Source organism: Rhinolophus hipposideros, assembly GCF_964194185.1.
Source record: "Rhinolophus hipposideros genome assembly, chromosome: 14".
NCBI classification, from domain to species: domain Eukaryota; kingdom Metazoa; phylum Chordata; class Mammalia; order Chiroptera; family Rhinolophidae; genus Rhinolophus; species Rhinolophus hipposideros.
The window spans coordinates 33,990,735-33,997,375 of NC_138060.1; positions in this window are offsets into that span (position 1 = coordinate 33,990,735).

The following is a 6,641-nucleotide window of genomic DNA, read 5'->3' on the forward strand; positions in this document are numbered from 1 at the left end:
CTTTTCCCAAAATTAACAAATTCCCCAGCCTTTCCTCAGAAAGCAATTCACAAACCTCTGAACCCAGTTTGTAAGCTCACCAGTTTCTTCATTTTTCTGAAGAATGAATTGTCCTCCCATTTGTATGTCGTATACACACATGTAATTTTGGGTGAATAAGGAGGATGGAGTCAGAGTAGAAGTTAATCAATCTTGATAAATAAAGCATATGACAAAAAGAAAGTGGCAAACTCTTTAATGCCTATGTCCCCTGGCTTTCCAGTGTACTAAGAAAACCATGTCATAACAGCCTTATGCCCCTACCTGTCTCTCCCTCTCATTATCCAAACTCATTCATTCAACAAACACTAACTGAAAGTCCAATATGATTGGCAATTTCTAAAATGGCTCCCAAAAACCCTGTTTCCTGGTACTTACATTCTTGTTATAATCTCCTCCCCTTGAGTGTGCAGTGGACCTACTTACCTTGCTTCTAATGAAGAGAATACACTAAAAGTGATGAACATAACATCCAACATTAGTTTACAAAAGATGGTCATTTCCATCTTGCTCACACTCTCTCTGTGGTTCTTCTTGTTTACTCACTCTAATGAGGTCAGCTGCCATGCAGTGAGCTGCCCTGTGGAGAAACCCATGTACCAAGAAATGAAGGGCAGACTCTGGCCAACAACCAGTAAGGAACTGAGACCCTCAGTCCAACAGCCTGTGAGATACTGAATCCTGCCAACAACCACATGAGCTTGAAGCACATCCTCCCCCATTCGAGTCCTCGAATGAAGCTGCAGCTACAGCTAACATTGTGATTGCAGCCTGATGTGAGACATGCTGAGCCACAGGCCCAAACAAGCTGTACCCAGAGTCCTGACCCACAATAACTGTAAGGTAATAAATGTTGTTTTCAGCCACCGCACTTTGGGTGCAATTTTTAGGAAGCAATAAATAACTCATCCACCAACTAAGCACTAAGCACTGTTCTTTGCCTTGGTACACAGCAGAGAGTAAAACATATATACCTTGCGGCCCTATATACTGGTAGCTGACAGTGCAGTGAGGGGAGACAGATAATAAATAAAGCAGGGTGACAGAGAAAAACAAAGCAGTGAAGAGGAATGGGGAATCACCAGGGTGTTTGGTGGGTGGTGAGAGGGGTGGCAGTAGTTGTAGATTTATTTATATGAAGTGGTTGGAAAGGCCTCCTGAGAAGGTAGCATCTGAGCAGAGAATGGCAAGTAAGAGCATGAGCCATAGGCTATCTAAGGGAAGAATGGTCCAGACAGAGGGAAGAGTCTAGAATGAGTTTTTGTTTTACTCAGCAAAATACAATTTAGAGAAGGAAAAGCTTTCAGCTTCTCTCTTTAGCCTGTAGAAAAATAACTAAACACAGGCAGCCCACTAGAAATGCATTCCAACTTTCCTCCTGCTCCCAGAGAGAGCCAGAGTCCAGACAGAAGTAAGCTTTGTTTCTGTTTTGTTTGTTTCCTGTGTCCTCGATATAGGCAGTTACTCACTTTGGCAGATGGGGCTTCTGTGATTTGGGGGCGAGGAAGGAAGCTGCCTAATGTCTCTTCATCCTGCTCTCTACTCTGGTGTGGTTTTCCTGCTTGATGTGGAGGATAAGGCGTAGGGATGGGCAGCTGGGGTCACAGGCCAGAGAGCACCATCTGGAGAAAACTTGAACTGCCCCCACTCTGGGATCCACAGGGCCACCAACTCCCATTAGGCCAGACCCTCTCGGGTCTAAAAAATCCAGGCAGAGTCACTCTGACCGCCGAGAATTGGTTGGAGAAGGGAGCCTCACTTTCATCCTCACAGGCCTTAGGCTTATCTGAGGAATTCAACAGGAGAGCAACTTACAAAAGGTTTTTTTAGTTTCCCTGTGAAGAAAGGAGGTCTGATAAAGTTATTCTACTGTGTGCAAAAGTAGAGGTTTGGGTAGACTCAGCAATTCTCCTTCCCCACACCACCTGCTCAGAGGGAGGCTGGACTCGGAGGCCCTGACACGATAGCTGCCCAGTGGAGAATGAGGATTTGTGAGAGGACGTGCCAAGAGCAAGCTCTCTTTCCGAAATGTGACCAGAGCCAGATCTGATCCTTTGGCCCAAGTCAGAATTGAATGACTGCCTCTGACTTCTGTCAAGCACTGGCTTTGCTTGATGCCTCTCACACCCAACAAACAGGGTGTGGACTTTCCATCAAGCCCATGTTGTCCAAAAAGACAACCCAGCTCAACATGAGCCTCACCTTGGCAGCGAAGAGTGTTCTGCTTCTCCACACACAGGGAGGAAGGAGAAAATAAAAGACCTTTTCCAATCAGTAAAAACAGGAGCTATTGCCTTCAGCAAACCCGCAGTAAGGGGACTTATAGAGCAAAAGAAAAATGACGCCAAGTGCAAGCATGGAGATGAAGGAAGGAATAGAGAGCAATAAAAAGGGTAACAATATGGGTAAATCTAAATGAATATCGATAATGCATAAGAAAATAATAATAATGCCTTGTGAGGTTTAAAAAATATATGTGGAATTAAAATACTTGACAATAAGAACACAAAAAAATGGGAGGGAACTGAATGGATTTACTGTTCTAAAACCTTTACATTGTCCTAGAAGTGGTAAAGTATAAGTTTACATTAAATTTTAATGTCAAGGGTACATATGGCAAACTCTACGGTGACCACCAAAAAAAAATTTAAAGAATATATAATTAAATGGGATGAATATATAATTAAATAGCTAAATGGGATGAAAAAATAAAAAATACTTAGAAAGCAAGAAAGGAGGCGGAAAAAGGAACATAAAACAAGTGAAACAAATAATACACAAATAGTGAGATTTGAGTAAATGTAAACCCAAATATATTAGAAATTTCATTAAATATAAATGGGCTAAATGCTCCAATTAAAACCAAAGATTGTCAGATTGGATTTTTTTAAAAGGAATGCTGACTGGGATTGGGGGTGGGGGTGGGGGTGGAGGTGGGGGTGGAGGGGCATGCATTCTTTTGCCTGGCTTTCCTTTGGTTTAACCCTCTTACTTCTTAGAAGGCTGATTTGTTAGCTGAAGCTACAATGTTCATCTTGTGGCTTTATCGTGGCTGCAGTTATACAACTGTATGCCATTACCAAAATACATCAAAATGGTTGGATTTTGTTATCTAGTATGTATACTTTTATATTAAATTATATATCTTACTGTGTAGATGCGACTTTGTCCAAAAATAATAAGTGCACTGCCTGACTCCACGGTCCTTGCCTCTCCGTCTTCCTGCCCTCTTCTCCCTAGAGCCCTGGTCCTTCTGGTGCTTCCCACTGAGCTCAGAGGAAACTCTCCCTGTGTCTCTCCAGGGTCACTCCTTGGTTCCTGTGCCAGATTCCATGTCTCCTCCAACACCAGCCACTTTGGATTTGGACTGGGGCTGTGAAGGGCCTGCTATAAGAGTATGAAAATGAAGGCAGGACAGCCAAGACTCGCTGGGCCTTCGACAAAGTTTAGGCAGGGACTAACCTAAATGGGGGCTGCGTTTTCACTGTCTTCAACTCTGGAGTCATCTTGTTTTACCACAATGATGGGCTCTATACTCCAATTTGTCCGCTGTCTGGTACCTTTGAAGACCGGTCTGATTTCTTCCCTGTCCTCACTTATATGGGTGCCTTAAACAAAATATCTGGTTTTCTTCCTGCCAGAATGTTCAGATTCTTCATACAAGTTGATGCCATTGGGAACCTCTAAGGGAGGTTCCTTGGAGTCTCTTTGAATACAGGTTTTGTGGAGCACCACGCACAACACACCCCGAGAGCCTTTCTACAAAACAAGGTAGACATTATCCTCTCTCAAGTGACTCCCCAGCTCCCTGCCCAGTCCAACAACAGAACCTTTCCAATGGGGATGAAAGGCCAGACGCCCTGCCCTCAGGAGGAAGCAAAAGGTGGGCCTGGGAGAGGTAGTGTTCTCCCCTCCACTCTCTCCTATGAATGCACGAAGAGGAAATGGGTTTAAACTGGAAGCAAAGGCAGTTCTAGGCCAGCTTTCTCCTAGACACCCAGGTTTTGGGAAGACAGGGTGGTGTCTGAAGGTGTCTTACACCTCCTGGAACTGTGGGCTCAGCCCTTAGGCCTCTAAAACTCCAAGTCTCCAGTCTTCTTTTCCAAGGTCTTGACTGCATCCTTGGAGTACTAGAGTACCAGAGTACCATGTGTCATCCAGAGTACTACCGTCCCAGAAGCATCTCCACCCTAGCCTTATCCTTGGCGGATGTGGGGGAACCCAGCCCACAGCAGGGAAAGCAAGCCCTAAAGTCGTAGAACCAGCTGAACAACTCTGAGCTTGCCAGCTTCCTGCCCCAAGTGCCCACACCAGCCCTGACAAGGTGTAGAATGAGCTACCTCAGCTAGAAAAACCAAGAGGAGCCTGAGTCTGTCTAAACAAGGAGAAAACAGTTTCTTCACCCTGGCTCCACCCCAAGTCTGCCTACTGGACAGGAAAGAGATGAAAGGAAAAAGCCTAATTCCTCAGCAAAAGAAGGTAGGAGCGGAGAGAACAGGAAAAGTATGGCAACAAAATTCTGGAAAATGGAGAGCGGACAGATGAGATTATAACTTTCTCTCCACTGCTGAGTGCCTGGGCAGAGGAAGAAGCAAGTTCAGCAGAGCCTTGGGCACTCGTAGCAAGTGGACCCACCAGATACCTCCAAGACAGCGGCAAGAGTGAAGCTGAAAGCAAGTGGGGTAGTTTAAAACTTTATGAAGAAGAGCACACTCTGAGATCCCCACCCCTCACAACATGAAAAGAAGATCAGTACCTATTCCTTCCCACTTCCCTCTCCCATCCCACTGCCAAGCTAGAGCATTACCATCTGGAGAGACTGAAGGTCGTGGTGGTAGTGGTGGGGTCTGGCATAGCGCACTCCCCCAATGCCTTTTGCTTCCCTTCCTTGTTCTGCTCTCAACATGCTGGAAGCCAGACTTCCAGCCTCCAGGCAGGAGATTCAGAGGATCCTTCCCTGGGACACTGACTTGTCCAAGGGAAATGACCTTCATATTCTGCTATTTGTGGTTCCCCAACCTCAGGGCCAGAAGCCTATCCCATCATTTTTCTGTGAGACCCACCAAGCAACTAGCTCTGCACCCACATGGGGTTCCTGTCAGCTGTGAAATGCCACCCTCTTAAATAGGACTATACAGCCAAGAACCAAAGTCATCTGAGGGAAGCCTTAACTACGAAAAACAGAGAACAAAACAAACAAACAGAAAAAATGAACTCCAAGGAAACAGAGATAATGTGGAGATTGGAATAAGAAAAGAATTTTCATTGTAATTACTACTCTCAGGGGGATAAGAGAAGCTAATTAATTCGTGAGACAAGAAGATGGTGTTATAAAAGGGAACACAGGATAAGGAATAGCTCTCGAAAGTTAAAAATGATAGCGAAAACCTAGAAGTGTTGAAGTATAAAGTGGTGGAAGTTTCCCCAAGAAGTGAAAGATAACAGGAAAAAAGAACTTAAAAATTACAGAATCACTTTGGGAGCTCTAACATCCAAATAACTGGAGTTCCAAGAAAGAAAACAGTGAAATTTCAGGAGAAAAGTAACCATGAAATCCTATGAGAAAATTTCCCAGCACTTGGGGACATGAAGTGCCAGATTGAAGGGCCCATCAAGGGCCCAGAACAAAGGACAAAAACATATCAAGTTACATCACTCAGAAAGTCCAGGACATCAGACATGCAGAGAAAATCCTAAAATCTTTCAGAGAGAGAGAAAACAACATATATCCAGGGATTAGCCATCAGAACCACATCATTTTTCTCAATGGCAACACTAGAAGCAAGATGACAATGAAGTAACCCTTTCAAAATACAGAAGGAGAATTATTTCTACCCTAGAATTTTATACCCAGCCAACTACGAATAATGTATGAGTGTAGAGTAAAGAGACTCTAAGACACAAAAGATTCTTTTGTTTTTAATTTGCCTCCTGCAGATCCATTCTTAGGAAGCTACTAGAAGAGGAAAACAAGGAATCTAGTAGACAGGAAAACAAAGAGAAGAGAAATGGGGGAAGGGCCCTCAGTGGAGATGAAGGGAGATCTCAAGATGAAAGCTGTTTGGTGGGGCCAGAGAGAAAGCTGTCTCAGCTTCCCAGGAGGAATGCCACCAAGACCAAAATGGATCTATTAGAACACCAACATGTCTACATTCATTGAGTGGAATTTTAGGGTTCTGCCTGTTGTCCATTTGGGCACAAGTTAAGGATAAATATATAGCACACCAAGAAAATTTTAAAAAATGAGACAAATATTTAACCCCAATAAAAACAATAGTACAAGAAATGAAGTGTAATCATTGCACAGTGTGTGATTCAGCTATTAACAATATTTGCACACTTACAATAATATAAACATTGAATGGTGATCTAACCAAAAACATGTCATTTAGCCATATCAAGAGAATGGAGGAAGAGAAGTGCGCGTGTGTGTGTGAGTAAAAGAGCTCTATCCTAATCTTTCGTAGTAGGAAGTAGGTAGATAATACCTAAAGCAGAAACACCATGAAATAGAAGAAGAGTATTTTTCAGAAATTTAGGTGTAAATAAAAAAATTTGCAGAAGACTTGAAAGTGGTTGTCTCTTGGGAATGGAACTTGGTG